At 31.7% G+C, this 21,699-nt stretch overlaps 1 protein-coding gene across 1 annotated transcript in view; it reads left to right on the top strand.

Annotated features, from left to right (window-relative positions):
* Positions 1-21,699, top strand: part of LOC130440447 (uncharacterized) — a 39,856-nt gene that overhangs the window by 3,733 nt on the left and 14,424 nt on the right. The gene's annotated exons all lie outside the window — the stretch shown is intronic.

The following is a 21,699-nucleotide window of genomic DNA, read 5'->3' as shown; positions in this document are numbered from 1 at the left end:
TAGAAAAGGCTCTTAACAGCAGAGATATTGCTTCAACAGCCTTCATCGCTATTTGTTAGACAGTATGAAGAATTTGCTCCATTCATTTCAGCTAAGAAACTCTGACCAAAGATGTTACAGAAATTCCACTGCAAACAGACTATTTTATGTCTCCTATGCCTCCTTCAATAGATACTTTTCAAGACTAAGCTCAGATTTGAACAAGATTATTCAAGAACAAGATTGCGATGTACATTCAATACAGTATAAGTCAGGAAACTGTTTCAAATGTCAAGACAATAAAACTGAAAATGTTAAAGAAGGCATAGAATTCATAGTAGAAGATTTGATAGAAAAATTTATTGAAACCCTGATAGATAATATTAAAACACAATATGTATAAAAATTATAGTTTATAGATAAATTGAAGACAAGGAAAATATTCATTCAAGTAAAATCGAAGAAGGGAACTACGTTCTAGTGAAAATTTGAAGTTCTAAAAACGAATAAATTCACCTTGAAACAGCGTTAAGTGAAGGTGATGTTGATGATACCGGAAAAACTTCTAAATTGATCGAAAACTATGTATCTTATGAGCAATACGAAAGCTACAATGGATTTATATAATTCGGCGATATCGCAACAAATCTGTTTTTATAAACAACGCACGCGCCTTTGATGAACTTTTTATTATAGAAAACTGTTAGTTTACAGTATTACTTCTAAACAATTTCTAGGAAAGTCTATTTATTCATTTTTTTGTTTCTTTTTGTTCTAGAACTTTGTAGAATTCCATTTTTGGTGTATAAATAATTTTTTAAGATCGTATTACGATTTTATTGCATAAATCGCGGTTCTGGGGTAGTTTTATGGAGGTGAAACACTGAAAGAAATGAAAACACAATATAAAAATCATAAAGAGTTTATAAATAAATTGAAAACAAGTAAAATATTCATCCAAGTGAAATCGAAGACGAGAGCTACGTTCTAGTGAAAATTTGCAGTTCTAAAAACGAATTTATCTAAAACGATGTATCCGAACAATTTGAGAGCTACAATGGATTTTTAAACTTCGGCGATTTCGCGCAGCGCCTTTAATCTGTTTTTTATAACGGACGCGCCTTTGATGAACTTTTCATTATAAAAACTGTTAATTCACAATAATACTACTAAACAATCTCTACATATATATATATATATATATATATATATATATATATATATATATATATATATATATATATACAACAAATTACAATTTTAATCACGTAAACATAATTTTATGTTCGAAACTAAGTGTTTTTTTTTTCATTTATTTCACTCACATACTAATATTCCTGCAAATGTATGCAGAATTTATATATGGAGATGTAATTCATACCGAAGTTAAAATATTGTGTCACCAACACTGTGCCGATGTTTACATTTAGGTCATGCATGTTAACGATATTAAACAGTTTCTTGTTTTTTTTTCTTTGTATGAATCAAGTTTATTAATTATTACAGCCCCAAACTGAGATAATCAACTATGCGAGAAAATGTGATGAATATAAACAATGATGATGACCTTTTACGATAAGAAATATTGCAGACGGTTGTGATGTTATATTTATTTTTTGAGATCATATGAATAAACTATCGAATTACTTTTAGAATATCTTCTTCAAATATATAGATACATTGTTGAGGGATTCTAGTCCAGTTCTCAGGGTGTTTTATTGATACAGTGAAAGTTAACATCAAAATTTTGGCCGCAAAGCGATATATTTTTGTTTAAATTTTCAAAATTCTGAATTTCACAAATAACTCGAAATCTATGCCAAATTTCGAGAAAAGTGAAGGGATCAAATGTAGTTTAAAAAATTTTCTACAAAAAAAGGTTCCTTGTAATCTTTTCCTAAGAGCTGTCATTTATTTGTAAAATGCGCCCAAAATTCGGGGACGCAGTAAAAAGTTTTCGCACCCAAGCCTGAGGGAAATTACATTTCCGGCTGAAGAAGAAACTGCTGTATTTCCTCGAAAACTCAACATTTCGGGACGAAAGGAAATGCATTTTTCTCGTTAAAGTCTCTACTTTTAAACCTGTCTGCCATACTCAGCAGCGAACCCATGCGTGAGGTCATCCATTAGATGATTACCTTTAAAATGAGACCAATTGTACCTTTGAACTCACTCTGTGATAGGAAAAAGTTACTTTTACTAATGTTAGATTTTTTCATAGTTGACAAGTTTGGTTACTATTTTATAAGCTGTTGAATACCAGCCATTTTCGCAAAATATTTAGAAAAATAAAGCTTACATTTTGTAGCTGAGTTTTCTAGCTTCAATTTCCTCCCTAAATAAGTTCGTCTCGCCAAGAGCTCCAAAACGACTTTTTTTCTTAAATCTTTTTGCGATTTTCGAGGGATTAGTTTTAACGCATCACCCTCTATATAGGTATCTTTCTACTAGGAAAGTTTCTTCAATACATCAGCCGAAGATTCTACGGGTGCAGAGGACGCTGTCGGAGCAAAACAGACACACGGCGAAATACATCTTATTAGTGCACGAGTAAAGTTTTAACGTTAATTATGGAATGAAAATTGTGAAAAAATTAGTGAAAATGTTTTGATCGGGATATATATATATATATATATATATATATATATATATATAACTATGAGAATGAAGGAGACTTTCTTGACGAGTCTGATTTAATCTAATCTCAGAGAAGTTTCGTTTCGAAGGTTTGACAATACAGAAGAGTGGAAGAGTGTGTAGCTGAAAATGGAGTGGATGCAGTCTTGCTTTATATAATGCGCCTCGTAATATCTCTGACCTCGATTTGTATAGATATACGTGTTTTTTAAAAACTGTTGTTAAGAGAAATGTGTTCAATCTAGGGTGTCTTCCTCCAACCTCAGATGCAGCCAAATTGCATTGCTTAAGAGTGTATTTCCTTGTTCAAGAATTGCTCTCAAATATCAGCTTCGATCAGTAAAGTGGGGACGCCCAAGTTTCTAGACATTTTGTCACCGAAAGCAATGAAGCAACCACCAGCGCCCTTTTTTGTAACTGCCAAAAAGGTTGTAGTAAATTGTGTATTTGCAAGAAGGCTGGACTGCTATGTAGAAGCCTGTGTGGGTCTTGTTTACAAAATTCATACACGAATCTGATTCCTGCTGACTTGGGGGAAGAAGAATTTTTTGACGGAGAGACCAGTCCTGTAGGAGAAGACAGTGAAGACACCCCGACGAGCACAGAATTCCTCTTGGAAGAAATGCTCGAGAGTGATGATGAAATCGACTATTGATGCAATTGATTTCTTATCCCAGGGCTGCAGTCTATCTTGCCAATTTTAGCTTTACGTTAAATTAATGTACTTTTTGTGTTAGTTTTATCAGCATAAGGATCATTTTATTTCGTAATAAGCAATAAAAGATGTCTCATAACTTTCAGCTATTCTATTTATTCCGATAAACACTCAACGATAAACTAGTTTACTATCACCTTGACCGCTTTTCCACCCACTGTTCATAAATAATGCCGTAAATCGTAAATTATTTCGCATACATGCACATATACCAAATTACACATTAATTTCATTCAACATAAAACTTTCCTTCACAACTTTATATAATTTCTGTCATTTATTTATAAATAGAATCCTACCTAATTCAGTTTCGAGATACGTGACATTTGATCTTTGTCAGAATTTATTTTTAGATATTATATATATGTACATACATTTAATAATATCTCTTTGATGGATTCGTTACTTCAATTATTAATATTGTGAAAAAAAACATATTTAGAGGGGCGTAAAGAATCTTATTCAGCGTGATTTCCCAGATATAGCCAAACAGAAACCGAATGCAAAAACCAAATACAACTCAATCATCTATATCTGTTATCTTTTCCTCTATCATCAAAACGTATTACGATTTTTGTGGTATAAATCGCGGTTATGGGGTAGTTTTATGGAGAAACTGTAAATAATTTTTTCATTGGAAAGTTTCTTTGACTTATATAGTGAACATAATGATCATTTGTGCGAGCTAAAAGGTTTCTTATGTAAGCAACTGAATTTCAAAAGCGCGTGACAAGAAACTTGTGGATTTTGTAAATTATTCAACTATCCCTTGTATTTATTAACAGTGGTAGCAAAAGAGGAAGTTAAGGGTAAGAGCACGTTCAAGTAAATTACTTTCATATGGGAAACGGCCTAACAGTAATGATTTTTCTAAGTAGGTCATTAATACGAAAACGTACAGGGCTGGTTTTAAATTTGAGAGATTTTATACTTGTAAAATTAACAAATAAACAATTTCTAAACATGATAACGTGATTTGAACCAATCCGCTTCTTTAGGTATAGATAAAATTATTGAATATCAAACAACACCTTCAGTCTCTGAAGACCAAAACTTGATTAGGTTTCACAAATAATGATTTACTAATAATAAATATTGAAATTAAAATTATTTATTTCGCTATTGAATCTGTTAAATGTTCCCTAAAAATACATTTATTTGTATTTCATAACATATTCTATGAAACTATAAATCATATCAACACCATGAGTTGAAATCCTCAACTTTTTCTACTATTTTCACCATGGACTTGTCCTGAATAGCAGGGAATGTGAATTTGTCATTATAAACAATAATTTTCAAAAAATAATTATATTATGATCAAATTCTGTTATTTACTATATTATTAACTCCCGCTGATGATAAGCAACAACATCGAAACTGTTCTTTAAAGTACGAACCATTGGAAATATTTTGAAATATAATGTTGTTTAATCTACTATAACATAACGATGTATAAATTCATTTAGATCGCGATTAATCGTAATTTTAAAATCTGATAACCATTCATCTCATGACACAATATATTTTCAGATTTATATCAACTCAACTTTTTCTCTTCTTTTATCTCGATAGTTAATTAGCAAAGATATTAAAGTTAACTTGGGTGACATCTATTGATTTCCTTTCAACCTTCAATAGAAAACATTTTTCTTCGTGAGTATTAAGACTAATCTATGTATTCGCTTCTTGTAAAATTTTGACAGATCACGTCAGAAATTAATAGTGAAAGTTTCGTCAACGGCTTCCTCCTCATAGATTCGGTTCTAAAAAGTTTTGCATCGATTCATCAAATCTATATATACCATCTGACCTATTTTTTTGGGTTGGTTTCACATATTAATCTCTTCTAATTCATTTTGGATCGATCTCCAGAGACACGTCTCTCTGCACATAATATACAAAAATAAACATGGTAACACCATGTATATTTTTGTTATAGATTTTTTGAGAGGAAAACCTTCTGTATAAGAGTTGGTTGATTTGTCGCAATTTTTAATAGTCCTACTCACAATGACACACTTTTTATCAATTTTGTTTTCTTCTTATTATATTTTTCTGATATCTGGCTGTTATCATAATTAACGTCCTTTATTTTTGAGTAATTTTTTCTTATATCCAGAGAAAAAGCATAGAGCTATGTACATAATGGTAATTTGTAAGATTCTTTACATTTATTTTTGTATCTCTAAACCTTGACTTGTTTATTTTTCTCATTTTATGTTCAAATTTCTTCTCTTTGAGCCTTTTGGAGATCTTATTAGTATCTTCACGTTCCTTTCAAGTTTTCTAAAACTCACAACGTCATTGATGAACGAGATCAAAAGAGCCTGATTCCAAGAAGCCTGCCAATAGCTTAGTTGCTATTTTTTTGTTGTCACTACACCGCTAATTGGTTCGCAGGAAGTCTAGTTATGAATAATAAATGAGTTTGTCAATAACGAAAATCAATGCCCACCATTTTTGGACTGATAACTTCGAGGTACTAATCACAATTCATTCGATTGTATTCGGTACATAAACATGTCACGAATGTTCATAAAAACTAGACTAGAATTTAAATTATTTATCTAGTTATGATTATTCGAAAACCAGTTGCTCATAATTGTAGCTATAACCCAAATCGAGCATCACATTTATTTTATATTGCTTCATTTGATCTTATTCAACAGCGATCTTCGATAAATTCAATATTTCCATTAAAACTCTTTTTGGATTCATTATAAACAAGATATAATATTTTATATTTGTCCAAATTTTTCAAATTTTTACCTTCGTTTCTTTTTCACTTATATATCGTCATCTTTATTCTTATAACTAAGTATCCAACGTAAAATTCGTGATGATACAGAAACTTTTCATCTAATCTACCGACTTTTATTCTAAACAATACAATTTGGAACCTTATATATATATATATATATATATATATATATATATATATATATATATCTGGAACCCTATGAAATATATATATATATATATATATATATATATATATCTGGAACCCTATGAAAACGCCCTTTCGAGTGCCTGAGTATGATTTTCTATTTTCTTCAGTTCTGCTTTTAAATAGTTTCTTCCTGAGAAACAGAATGCTTCTGGTCTGTCCCACTAAGTAACCATGTTATCCAGACATCATCGGAACAGCTTATTATTTGTAAATTAATCGCCTTATAGCTGCTTGTCTATCAAAGAGGATTGTGATATATTTGAATTATACGCACCAACTTGTTAGATGCTAAACTAGACACTTACTGATTTCTTAGCTCTCGATTCATATACTCCAATCACCGTTTTAATTGCGATTCTAGAGATCATACCATATTATGGTATGATTTCTGATTATGGAAAATCGTTCCATTTCCTATTGTCACCTAACAACAAGAATTTTTTCTTGAAATTACCTATTTTTTAAAATCATTTGTTGATAATGTTGTAACGAAGGTCTTCCATTTCTTAAATTTGTAATCCTTCATTTTCTTAATCCACCTTTGACTATTCTGATCATAGACTCATTGAGATATCTTTCTACCACAAGGCGTAATGGAGCTAGATCTGGAATTACTCTATTGCTGTTGGAAAAGTCTTAATGGCATCTGCAAAGCAGTTTCTTCCACAAAAGTTTGATATCTTAGCTATTAGATACTTAATTCCCCTTCACGGAATAATTTCCTTTCTCCTCTGGTATATTTATTGTTAAAATTTCTTGTCCATCGTAACTTTGCTATTAGGACTACGTCATATGCGTATTCTACAGGTTGTATGCCTTCTTGGGTACTTTTCTTAGTAGTGCATCTACAAATAAGCTTCACAGCAGACTTTGACCCAGAGGGCTGTTCCTTGTTGCCTCTAGTTTTTAGGTATATATTGACCATCCTCTACGTCCTTAATATGGACGTCCAGTACCGTTTCCATCTTTTTTATTGCCAACGATGTAAATCTTAATGATTTCGGGTTTGTTAAATCACTTCCACGTCTTTTTTTGGATATGAAGATGCTCTGGTCCAGCTTAGTTATATGCAACCAACATCTTTGATTCCTGATTCATTTAATAATTTAAGATATAAACGTTATGTTATATATTCACAGAATGTAAGGGTAGAGAAGCTTGTTAAAAGCTTTCAACCTTTTTTGGTAACTTTACCTTCCATTTGTTTATTGACCTAGCTAAATATAAAAGCCCTGTGCAAATAAAAAATAGATCAAATTACGGAGAATGGAACTCAAATATTGACGCAATAAGGTCCAATTAAGAAATAGCTGAATGTTATATCATGAAATCCAGTAGCGTACCAAACATCCTGGAATGGTAGAAAAAATATTCAAAAACCCTAAATGCAACTAAAGAAAACGAAAGTTGTGGATTATATAGAGATGTAACCTCCATTTTGACACAATTATTATATATTATTACAAGTGTAGTTTTTCTTGAAGGTAGCTTATAATTTAATAAGAAAGAATAATTCTAAATATGTTAGTAATTATTGCATCAAATTGACATATTAACTGACATGTTAGGTGTCCTTTCGAGTTGAACTGGAAGAGACCGAGCTGATTATTTGTCAGTGAAGCGTCAAATTTTTATTCGTCTTCCATAAATTATAAAAAAAATAATTTTAAAACAGAGAGAGATCTCAAATCAAGACGATTTAGAAACATACATAAAAAGTCTAAGTAATTGAAGTAATACGTTATTAGAAATTATCAAATAACACATTTTTAAGCGAAATGGAAAATCAAAATCTTCTTTTTGACAGATATATGATCTCCAGACTTTGATCGAACAATTACAAATAATTTTAAAAAATTTTCATTTACCATTTTCGTCCGACAGCTGGTAGTCACATAATATGTTAACTTTATATCAATACGATGAAAATAAGACTGCTCATCAACAAATCAACATATTTAGCATGTCGAACAAACCACGAAACCTAAAAAATATTTGGTAAAGGAAAAGCTATTAATGACAAGCTTTTCCAATTGTGGAATTTCTACGTACTTAAACAAGTTTCTGTACTGAGGCTCGTAGAGTATAAACTCTTAAATAATATTCAGCAATATTACTCACTTCATTTTGAGTAAAATTTTTGCAAACGTCGTTTGATGAATGGTTCTTGTAAAACAATGAATTGCCTTTCTTAATCATTTGATTTAAATGTAAATATTGTATTACGTCATCAAGGAATCGTCACTAAGTAACCGTAAATCTGTATATTTAAGTGCTGACATCATCGTTAAGAAAATAAAAAAACTTAAGATAGTCGGCAACAAAATCAAAACCAGTTTCATGTATAACACCATGGACATAACAAAGAAAGGAAACTTAGTTTCTCTTTTTCCCACATCTCCATTGTTAAAAACTTGAATATATTGTATCAAATCATTCCACGGGTTTACCATTCAGTGGCGTCGCTAAATAAATTAGTTATAAATAGTGTTTCAAAAAAAAACGTGATCCCTTTGTAATATATATAGTATACAAACTGTTTTTATGTCTGACTCACATAGAGGGCGTTAGTTACACGTTTCGTATCAACAACATCATTTAATTTTACACAAAAAGGTACTCTGGATAAATCTCGATACTGTGTACAGTTTTCGTAATATTTTGATTTGAAAATTATTTGTCTTCTAAGGTTAAAAAATTGACTTAGGCTTTCTGTAATCAATTTTGTTCAAAGTTTCCAAAAATTTATTTTATCGAAGAAAAACGGGGGTGAAATATCGAAATTACTGGTTGCTTCCTTGAAATGAGTAAACAACTACTTTCCTGGCTAATACCGCGATTTATATTGAATTACATCCCCTATCAAGAAAGTGATGTTCATCGACCTTTTTGTAGATATTAACATCCCTAATGGTTCGCAATGGCAAAACGAGGGTTGTATTTAAGCATTCCTCAGGGAATGCCATCTGGCGCTATCTTAACTTATTGAAAATAGAGACAACATCGTGAAATGGAACTAAATTGTCAGCTCATTTATTTGTGGTGAATTTCATGGTGTTGTTTATATTTCAGCCTCATTGTCTCAAAGTATTTCTTCTATATTGAAAGAAATAAATGTATTCTGTGACATTGAAAAGGGCATCTGTTACTGAAATCTTCGACGAGGTTCTTTTCATCGAAGGGTGTGAATTTGGCCAAATTATTTACCTGAGTCGCCAGGTTTTAAATCCACTGGCCAATTCGTCCAAAAAGTGTCACAGATTAAGTTAGTTTTTTACATATAAAGTCGCTTGCTTCGTTTAATACTTTGTAAATAATCATTTGAATATGAACAGAATAGATTTTTTGAGTCGCAGTGTATATGATACGATCCTATGTGTGGTATAAAAGTTATTCGAGGTCAAATGTCAAAATTTGAGTTTTTTGGATTTTTGTCGAAAACGGTGAGTTTTATACACAAAAAAATATTTCAAATCAAAGTTGTAAGTATTTACAGAAATTGATTCCACACCTCGAACAATAATTATAGAAGGAATTCGCTTTCTTCTTTCAGTTTATTGAGGTCAAAAAAAAATAATTGCATTGATACTACCGATACTTAACTTGTAAAAAATAAGAAACAAATACAACTATTATATCAGAAGATTTGGGCTAGAAATTGATAGATAAATACTCTGGAACCGATTAAAACTTGCTGTATTCTCCAGTGTATACCAATTACCAAGGTCAATCTAGCTCAAATGTACAGTTGAGTACAATAGAAGAAGATTCCTGTGAATTTAATGAAGAGACCAATGACCCAGCCACATGAGAACAATTTATGGGGATCAAGCCAAGAGGAAAAGAAGGAAGAAGAAGAAATTTAAGAAGATATCACTGTTGTTGAAGTAGAGTTTCAAGAGTATGAATCTGATTAAAATATCTAAAGAAATCAAAACCCATTAATCAATAATAAGGTAATATCTAAAAATTGAGGACTATTGTTTCCTTAAATTATGCTGACATTCTCATGAGTTAGTAGAGTAGGTCTACAGGGGGAAACCAAGGTATAAAAACGCAACTCACAGGTGGTGTGGAAATGGGTGCGAGTCATGTATAATGTGACTCTTAGAATAGCAATATCTCAGGAATGGTAACTCTTCGAAAAATAAACACGGAAATCTTTTTTGTAGAGAATTTTAAGATCTACAACTTTGATTCAAGGTATTTTTTTGATAAAACCGTTTTCGACAATATCGAGTTCGAAAAACCTCAAATTTTGACATATCATTTCATGTATAATGTGACTGATAGAATCGCGATATCTCAGGAATGGTAACTCTTAGAAAAATAATCACGGAAATCATTTTTGTAGAGAATTTTAAGATCTATAACTTTGATTTGATCCAAAAACCAAATTTTGATTTTTGACCCCGAATAACTTTTGTAGCCCACATAGGATCGATGGGGATTTATTTGTAATGGTAAACCCTAGCTCTCCAGCTATATTAGACTTTCCGGGAATTTTTGTTTTTCTGAATGTGTATATTGTATATTGAGTCACCAGCGAGTTCTGACCGTTTTTAAACTTGAACAGACGTATCAGTATCATCAACTCCGCGAAAATATCTGTAATATCTCTCTAATTTAATTGCTTTTATTGCTATTTATCAACTTTATTTCCTCATAAAAACACAAGTGATATCTATAAATGTAGAATTGGGTTTTATATTTGTTATAATTTACGATAAATACATGACAAAATTGTTATGTATATAAGCATATACTCAATTAGCTATTTTCTAAAATTACCAAAATAGTGATGATTCACAGTGACCCTGTTATTTGAAATGTATCGGAACATTCTTCACACATATCATTATTGTACACTTAGTAGGTCAACAGCAGTACTGTAAACCAGAATCGAACTGGTCACCTGAAAATTACATCCATGGTTGGAATTGTTTCCATGAATAACAATATTTATTTTAATTAATAAGAATCCAGGAGTTGTCAATCTAAAAAATTCTCTCATACCGTGCATGTAATTGATTTAGGAATTGAAAACGAGAGGTTTGCGTGGATTTGCAAAGCGTTAAAATGTTTAAAAAAATCGATAATGGTTTGCCTAAAGTGTATTTGATAAAAAATTTCATTCTATATCAGAAAAAATTTACGCAAACCAATTTTTTCGCCGGGAGAGTCATTAGCATGATTTTTTTTTATTTTGTTCGTTTTAATGTTTACTTTAAGATTATCTTAGTATGAGAACTGGAAATACTCAGCAAACCAGCTTTTAATCAATTGACTCACATGACTCATATAAGGTCTTGCTATTAAATAACGAGACTGGTTACAAAAAAGGGTTTTAAATTATTCTACTCTATTCGAAAGCTCCCCTTCAATATACTCCCTTTCCCATCGCCACACACCTTTGCATACGTTTTTTCCATTGATTTGAGCAGTGCTGAAAGTCTTCTTTGGTGAGTGCCTAGGAGCTCTGCCGTTTTTTGCTTTACCGCTTCCATCGACTCCAAAGCAGATCATTTTCTAAACATTCAAGGAAATCTGAGCAGATCCGTTGACATAAGAGCTTTTGGTCAGGAGTCAGATTTTTGTCATGTGTCACAATTTAGTTGATTTTGATCACTGTTTCCGGAGTTGGCCGACCTGGGCCCTCACTACCACTCAAAAACACGCGCGCGAAATACACAAAATAAAAAAAATCGAAAATATCTGTGATATTTCTCTAATTTAGTTGCTTTTATTGCTATTTATCAACTTTATTTCCTCATGAAAACACAAGTGATATCGTGCTACACAATGAGGAAGAAATTTCCTCATTATTGATTGTGTTATTTATTGAAATTCTGATTAACAAACTATAGTATTTTGGCATCCGAGCTGTTCCCTTAAAATGGTTTGAATCTTACCTCAAATGTAGAAATAAATTATTACAAGCTAATGGTAAAGTATCAAGTAAATTGCCAGTTGGCAGTGGTGTACCTCAGGGTTCAGTTTTGGGTACAGTTATGATCTCTGTTTAAACACTGATAAAACTTAAGTTTTATCCTATAAATGAGCTCTACAACTTATAAAAACTATCCTCAAATTCGCTGGAGTTTCTTGGTCCATATATTGATGGTAGTCTTCAATGGTCTGGTCTCTACATGTAGAGATACCTATTTTGCCATTAAATCTTTGTTCAAAGAGATCAATTCTTCTCGAAGTTTTCCTTTTATAATCTATCTGTTTGGTTCGCAAACACTTTTAAAACTCAACTGAGAAACATATTCATAATAGCCTACTAGAAGAAAAAGTTTGGACATTTATTTAGCAATACCCACCTCTGATCTGGTAGAAAATTCCATTACCTAAAAATTATTCAATCAGCTACCTTTTGACATAGAAATTTCTGCTTGAAAGACCTTATTATATTCTATGGTGGAATTCTACAATTTACCCTAGACTCAAAAGAGTTGCATAAGTATTATAATTATTATTATTAAGCCCAAATTGTTATTTAATATCATCTAATATCTGTCTTTCTTATCGTTACTTGACGCGGCCTCAATGGAATTGCGGTTTTAGACAACAATACACGTTCTAGAGTTCTAAACCATTAAACTAGTTTTGTTGAAATAAAAAATATTATACGTATTCTAAATAGAACACGTATATAATTCTAAAAACACACTCGACAATATAAAACACAAGTAGAATGTTTATTTAAGTACACTTAATCAAAGAATCCATTGAAATAATTTTCATCTTGAACGTATCAAAGGATGTTGCAAGTTTTTCAAGTGTTTCGAGAAATACTTTTATGTCTGATTGAATCTTCTATCCCGTTTATTTTTATAACAGCCATAGATAATTGTTTTCAAAAGAAAAAATAGTATTTTTGTCATGAATTATTTTTATAAATTATTTTGAAAGTAGCTACCTAACCGGTCAAATAATCAAATTTTCCGACGTGTATGTGACAAAAGGATATTTTCATGTTAACAATGCTTGTAGTGGGTGAATTTACAAACACTTACGTTATCAATTTATTTAAACACTTCACCAACTCATAATAATAAACTTATCACTAACACTTTACCATATTATTTAAATTCTTTGGTTGATTTTCCATTTCGTCCTGTTCACTATGACTATTTATTATAAACCAATCTAACTGCGCTCAACGAACTCATTTATATATCCAAACGAAGTTCACAAATATTCTAGAAAATTAAGAAACAAAACAAATAAACCTTACCAGAAATTAGTTCGAGAGAAAAAATGTAAAAATTGCTTGCTAGGATAAAAAAACTAAATGTTCATCAATAATGTTCCCATTCTGATAAAACCAGCTGTCAAGTATTTAGAGCTGCATCAAAAACAAGAGAAAACAGATTTTAAACTAAAAAATATGCATTGCTCATCTATAAAACTATATTCATAATAATGTAGTCTACGGGTCTACAGAAATCCTTCAAATTTGAAGATACTTCAAACATTTCAATCCAAAACACTCCGTATGTTGAGTGCAGCTCCCTGGTACGTTACTAACCAAACAATTCATAACGATCTGGAGATCCCACTGATCAAAGATGTGATAAAGAACCAAAAAAGTAGAAGAAATTCTGCAACCACCAAAACATATGAAAAAGAGTGTTGTAGATCTAAATCAATGAAGACAAAGCATCCTGAACGAAATTTTGTGCTTTGGCCAAATATGGCAACTGCTCATTACTCAAATAAAGTTGAAGACAATCGAACGTGTTTGACAAAATTTCGCCAGATTCAGTATTTGATAATTTACTCATTACTCTGCTTATAGAGTAGATTGTGAAAGTGCTGTAAATTAATAAAATATGCAAAAAGGTATAATGATAATTCACTTTTGAATAAAAGATTATTTATAATTATATTACAATGATAACATTCATTATTCCAAAAACTAGTTTTATTGCAGCTGCCCTCATAATTAACATTCATGGCAACGCAATTACCATTACTATCATATGTATTGTCGGCTAAAAATAATTTTATCGTAATTGTATACATTGAATTTTAGAATCTAATATTCATTCCATTTTGAATCTAAAATTATAATAATACTTGGTTTTATGGAAGGAATGAAAGAAGATGATATATATTTAAATTACCTACAAGCCAGAGATATAGATCATTAACATATTAAATAAAATCTTAAATATACGAGGTCTGGCTATTAAACAACGAAATTAGTTACGATAAAAGTAGTGCTGGAAGTCTTCTTTGGTGAGTCTTTAGAAGCTCTGTGGTTTTTTTCTTTATCGCTTTCAGATCTTTCAGAGCAGATTTTATCTTCGGAAACAAAAAAAGTAGCACGGTGCCAAATCTGGTGAGTACTGCGGGTGTTGAAGCACTGGAATACGCTTACTGCTTCACAGATAGCACGTTTTGGGAAATTGCTTTGTCCTAGTGCAAAGTCGGGCCATTTTTCCCGAACACGTTCTCGTAGTGTTACCAAAACTGACAAATAGTAAGTCTGGTTGACAGTAGGAACCTCTGGAACCCATTCAGTTATCACGATACCGTATAGGTCGAGAAAAACGATTAATATTGCCTTGAAGTTTGATTTGCTCTCTCTAGGGCGCCCTCTAGGCGCAGTCTTGTTATTTAATAGCCAGACCTCGTATCTCTTATACTGCTGATTCAAAGTAACTTTGATAGGCGAACGAAAAACAGACACCTCACTATAAGTAATAGGGACAGTCCCGGATATCCACCTTTCATCTAGGATTTTTCTAGAAGCAATATTTGTCCCGCATTCAGGTTTTTGTCCTAAATCTTCCCGAAAATTGGTTATTTTCAATATTAATTTCGAATACATTTCAACTAGAATTATTTTTACAAAATTTGAATCAATCAATCAAAATAAACGGCTCGCTTTGAACCGTTTGAAGCAAACAGTGAATTCTGCGAATTTCTAGGCGCGCAGTCTCGCTATTTAATAGCCAGATCTCGAATATAAAACGAATCATTTTAATGTTCTGATCGAAATTAGCGACTCCAAAGATTGCCTTTCCTTAAACTACAACTTTGGCGCAATCAGACAAACATTGAGCTCAGAAATTCTAATTTAAATCAAAAAGATGTTCAGTAAATACTGATCCCACCATCGCAGTTCTTCGACCGAAAACTTTTACCTTTCTACTCGTATTTATTCTCTGTTCATCATTTGAATCAAGAGTTCCAAAAAGCCATAATGTGAAGATAAATATTTTCGGATTTTCTATCTAAAGTATCAATTAAAATTTTTGATCTTTTTGTAATTTTCTCGTTCAGATTATCTTTATATCCGCTTTTTTTAAACTATTTCTTAACTTATGAAGAAACTGTTTTAAATTTTCAATTTGCTTGTTAATTTATCTCAAATCTATGTAATATACAGGACGTTTATAAATTCATGGAAAAAAATTGGTGACTGCTCTTTTAAATTTAGGTCTTGTATATAACAAAATATCATCAACCCACCACTTTCCGAAGTATCACCTTTGAAAGGTAGTTTTTATTTTTTTTTGTATGGCAATCCATAACATTCTTAGTGCACTAGATACAAGAGAGGCCATCTTTAGCTTACAGGTTCTCATCCACAGATGCTTTCTCGATTTCTCCAAGGTTTCGTTAACGTCAAACACAAAAAAACTTATCTGGGTCCTTAGCATTGACTCAAAATCAACGGAAAAGCAATCGACAACATTAGAAGTACCGAAGTAGTGAACTGGATCAATGGAGTGACCACCTAGGTCAGCTGATATGAACCCCTCGATTTTTTTATAGGGACATTCAAACAGTCGGGTCAATCGACCAGAATAATTTAGAAGATTTATTGGAACTAATTAAACACGAGACATTAGAAACGTACAAAATTCCCTCAGACCATTTTCTGTTCCTAAATATAAAAAAACGACTTGGTGGAAAGCGGTTGTAGAAGAAGTCGTAGCAAAGACAAACGCGTTTTTCTCATGGTTTGAAAATATTAAGAACCCGTCGGATTAAGTAATAAAAGGATAGAAAAACTTTTTTATTGAAAATTCACTCTTCTGTCAAATTGCTCTTGAATATTTCTCTATCATCGTTCTAACTATCATTATATCCGTAGAAATTTCGTGTGGTTTACATTGGAATGAGTGAATACTGAATTCATCACGTAAATAAATAAGCTTATATAGTCCAACATTAAGTAGACACATGTTATATACAAAGACGTCTTAATTAATTAATATAATGGAAATAAGTATGAAGAGAAAATCGTTCATCGTTTAACGGTGTGTAAATTACTGTCATAAAGCTACTCTAATCATTGAAAGAGATAATTGAACACATAAAGCTATAAAAGAGAAATTATATCTGTCAGTTACGTTCAGTGTATAATAAAATAAACCGAACTATTCATAAATATCTAAACACTCTTATATCTTACTGCTTTTTCGTTATATCTCTATTTTTAGTATAAAAAATTTAATTTGCGACCAATCCCTTCGCCCACAATTATGTTCATATGACTTTTTGTCGTAAATTGTGAGTTGTAAGCTAAAAAATGCAAAAATTTACATTTTTCGCTCTATAACTTTTTTTGATTTAAAAAAAATCTTCAGAACAATCTTGTAGATTGTCTTTTGAGGTTTAATTTTACCTAGCATCCCAAGAGTAATGGGGAGATTCAATACTAACAGCATTGTGTCAAAAACGAAGCATCTGCTTTAATTTTACGAGGGGGTACCCAAAAATAACGGGAATTATTTTTTAAATGCTATAAATTTACAAATATTCTCAAAACAACGTTATCCCCTTCAAAATACTCTCTATTACAAAAAATACATTTGTCCCAGCGGTGCTTCCACTGTTCGAAAGATTGTTTGAACTCATCTTTAAAGATGGCTGCAAGTTCCTCACTTGTTCTTTTCTTGATGTCTTCAATGCTTTCAAATCGCCGTTCTTTCATGCCCCTTTTCATGTGTGAAAACAAGAAAAAGTCGCACGGTGCCAGGTCAGGCGAGTAAGGTGCGTGGGGCAGCGGAACCATGTTATTTTTTACCAAAAACTGGCTAACAGTGATGACTGAGTGTGCAGGTGCGTTGTCTTGGTTGAAGAACCAGTCACCTGTTTGCTGAACCGAGCTCCAAGATATTCCACTGATTTCAGACAGTTGATCAATTGTCTGTGCGCACAAGCACTCGAATTGAAGCACTCGAACTGAACTGGTGACGAGTTACGCTAGGCAGGCCCTAGCGTCAGAAATCAGTACTACAAAAGCTCCACCCATGGCAGTGCTATTCCGGTTACTTTTGGGTACCACCTCGTATATACTTTTTCAGACTTTTTGCAGCATTCCTATATTATTGAATCTTGTTTTTACTTCTCTATTGTTGTTGTACATTTACGATAAATCTAAGCAGATAAAAATAATCCAAATTACCGGTTGCTCGCTTTTTCACAGCTCAAAAACTCCATAACTTGAGTTCAAGTTATAGAGGTATTGATATCGATTTAGCCTTGCATGTAATCATAAATATATTCACATTTTTAGCTCTATTTTCATTATTTAAGTCCTTCTTCTCTCTTCTATCCATTCCTTCTTTGACCCTACTTTTTATCTCTTTCTTCCTTCGCCTGCTTTCAATAACCTTTTCGTTGTTAATTCGGAAGACGTATTTCAACCATCTGATTCGTTGTGCTGGGTACTTGATGATTGGTCGTGATCTTCTTTTCTTTTTGAATCCTTGCCTTGTTTTCGTTCAAGATTTCTCTAATTTCAGCGTTCGTAAGAATTCTGTAACGTCTGCCACCTAAATTTTTTGACCCATAAACTCTATCATTTTTCATCCAAAGGTGTCAAGTTTTTCTTCGCCAGCTTCTGTTAGATTCATTGGTTCTTCTCCATTGATTACTGTTGGCCTTTTTGGCGTAGATTTTTATCTTAGTACGTCTGCTGATTTTTTTTATGTAGCATTAGAAATCCTTCAAGAATGTTTGCCTTTCTTTAAACTTCTCGTTATAATCACCAGATCATCTGCTGTATCCAATTTTTGAGTGTAATTTACACATCATTCTGCTCTATTGACCTGCAATTTTGAGTTATCTTTGTCTAAGTGTGTCTAAAGCTTCCTGAAAGCCATAAATAGAATGTGAATCAATCATATGTTGATTGATTTTTTTATAATTTGATTTAGAATATGACTAGGATCTGTCAGCAAAAACCATTTTACTAAATTTCTACATTTGAGTTAAATATAAAGCACAACAATGAGTCTAATATTTAAAAAATATTCTTGATATATCCACTGGTAAATTCCACGTCAAATTAATGTTGATGAATGACACCTACACTCCATTTACACACTAAGATTTTATAATTAAAAATTATCTATAAATAAACGATGTTAACTATTTCGATCTGTGCCCTCGATGTCTCAGTCCAATAGATTTGAATATTTTAATGGCATTGCGTTAGGTCACATGAGTATTTCAATGATTACAAGAATTCATAGTTCGATGCTTGATCTTCACCTTCATGCAAAGGTATTAAGGAAATTTGAAAAAGTGCCATTGCAGGTCTAATTGCCCGTATATATCTCATTTATCAACCCAACGACGAAAATAAATTTCATTAAACAAAAAAAATCGATAAACACATTGTCATCAAAACGGAAATACACCTACTAGAACGAAATACGATTTTGTAGAATATTAGTGGGTAAAAAACGTTTTTATAAATATTTCAAATTTGTTGAAGGTTGGGTTATTGAAACTTGTGTAGCTTTAAATAGAAATTATGTAATATTTGGTATGAAGTTTCAAGGCTAAAAAAGTTTATTGAACACATAAATTCATTAAACTATATTACGTACATAAAAAATATTTACCATGATGAAATTTGTACAGATTTATTTGTTGTGTTAATAACTTAAAAGACAGGTTTATAATCTGCTTTATAATAGGAAGATAATATAAAATTTAATCTTAAACTGATAATTCCGCATAAAATTTATGACCTCATCACAACAAAAAACAGATTCAAAACAACATCTATCAATCAAAAGCTAAATCTGAGCAAGATGTAAAGTCATGGGATTCTGACGAAATATGAATATCTTGAGGCTAAAATTACAAATACAATAAAGAAGAAGACCTCTTTCTTGCGGTAACGTATCAGAAAAAAAACGTATCCGCTGGGTTCGAGTTGGATTGTTGTTCAACGTAGCGTAGCGCTATATCAAAGACAACCTCGAGGTTCGAGTGGGATACCCTCCACTCACTATCATTGTCAGCTTCACCTTCAATCTCATCCGACACCTTTTCTGGTTCTTTAAGAACCATCTCAACAATTTGCTGATTGTTATCTCTCTCTCTCTCTCTCTCTCTCTCTCTCTCTCTCTCTCTCTCTCTCTCTCTCTCTCTTCCACATCATTTTCATTAGCGTCATCACAGCCAGAAATATTTTGTAATAGCTCCTGCACCTGTACAAAATTTTTTCTGTTTACTTGTTAATTTGGGGTTTCCTCAAAAGTTAGGCTTGTTCAAAGGAATTTTTCATTTGTAGAATCCCTATGATCTTGCAGCACAATAAATTACGTCTTTGATATTTACTATCATCTTGAGCTTTTGAAGTAATATTTCAGCTTCATCTACAAGTATTAGTCTCAATAACTTTTTCTTGTACGAGAGCTTAAGATGCTGCAGTACATGTTGATCGATGGAAAAAAAGTAAAGCACGAATAGGCAAGCCATTTTCTTTAAAAAATCGAGTGACTTCGGGAACTAATTTGGTATCAAATCATTCATTGAACAGCTCTGAGATCATCTATGCGTTTCTTGAGGTTTTGTAGATGACAGGTAAAGCATTTACATTTAGATTCTTGAACGCTCTTGGTTGCTGATTCTCCGATGAAGTTTATTATTTCCTGCAGAATTTCGACAGGCTAAAACCGTTAATCTTTCCTTGCTTATTTTGAAACCTGGTGCACTTTGTTCTTCTTTAGCAGCCAAACTTTTTTTGACAATGCTTTGAAAGTTAAGGCCAGTCTCATTGGCATTTTATTTTTGCTGCGATGAATAGTTTCCTACAGTAAAAGGTCAGCAAATATATTCCTTTGAAGCAGCTTCATTAGACGATAGGCGTTCCCAATGGCTAATCAACGTATGCCATGACGCTTCTTGAAACGATCAAACCTGTACTAGCTCCAAATTCACCTCCATTCATTAATTGATTCAATTGTAGAACTTTGTTTCCCTGTCAGTGATTGTGGAATTTCCCATTCCAAACTCAACAGCCAATTTTGAGACACTTTCACCACCGTTTAAGCGTTTTAACACGAGTTTGTCTTTTCATATAACCGAAGTATGTTAATTCATAATGGAATACAATGTAATCAACTTCATCATTTTACCACCCAGTATACAACTTTTTAATTCTTTTCGTGCGACAGTGGATTCGAACCTTTCATCTCCGTGTTGGAAATTAAACACTTCAACAAACTTATAAACTACTCCATTATGGCTCGATACAAGTGGTATCAATTTAAAAAAAAACGTGGGGTATAAGTACAGTCAAACGAGCCATAGAAAAACTATGCTTATCTAATTATTATACAGGAAACCATCCTTTTTCTAACAAAATATGCAAAAAGTGAAAAATACTTTTTTTTTCTAAAATAAGCTTAAAATAATAATGAAGGAAAAAGCTTATTTTAAAAATTATTTTCAATTTCCTAATTGTGCTCTAAAAACGTATTTTTTTAAACTATATTTATTCATTTGAAAATTGAATTTTGTCAAAATGTGCCATAATTTTTATGATAATTCAACTAATTGGATTAAAATATTTTAATTTTTTTCTTATTTATCAATATGATTTTCTTTTCTTAATTTATTTGAGTACTATACACTACACTTAACTAACTTTTAATAACTTACATATCACGTAACTAACTTAAATAATTTATTTAAATTCTTCGATTACTATAATTCGTTCTGTTCACTACGACTATTTATTATGAACTGAACTAAACTGCGCTACAAAACTCGTTATATATGAATAAAGACTCAAAAGAATTCTCCAAACTTCTAGAACATAAAGAAACAAATAAATAAATAGAACTTCATAAAAATTTATCAAAAGAAACAAATAAACCGATTGATATAAAAAAAATTGGGATCGAACGAATTTCGCAATGTATAAAAAAATAAGCGCCTTCGCCGAAATTTACAATTCCATTGTAGCCAAGAAAGGCCGGCTTCGCAAATTTCTTTACGCGACCCTCAAAATTACATAAATAAACGTCTTTACACATATCTTTAGAAGTTTTAAGGCGATTCAACAAATATAATAGAAATTTCAATCATTTTTAAGTAATTTCAAATTATTTTAAAGTAATTATGAGACTTTCTACTATATTAC

This window comes from Diorhabda sublineata, chromosome 2, assembly GCF_026230105.1.
Source record: "Diorhabda sublineata isolate icDioSubl1.1 chromosome 2, icDioSubl1.1, whole genome shotgun sequence".
Classification (NCBI taxonomy): domain Eukaryota; kingdom Metazoa; phylum Arthropoda; class Insecta; order Coleoptera; family Chrysomelidae; genus Diorhabda; species Diorhabda sublineata.
The sequence above is the reverse complement of the archived record's forward strand: the minus strand, read 5'-3'. Positions and strand labels throughout refer to the sequence as shown.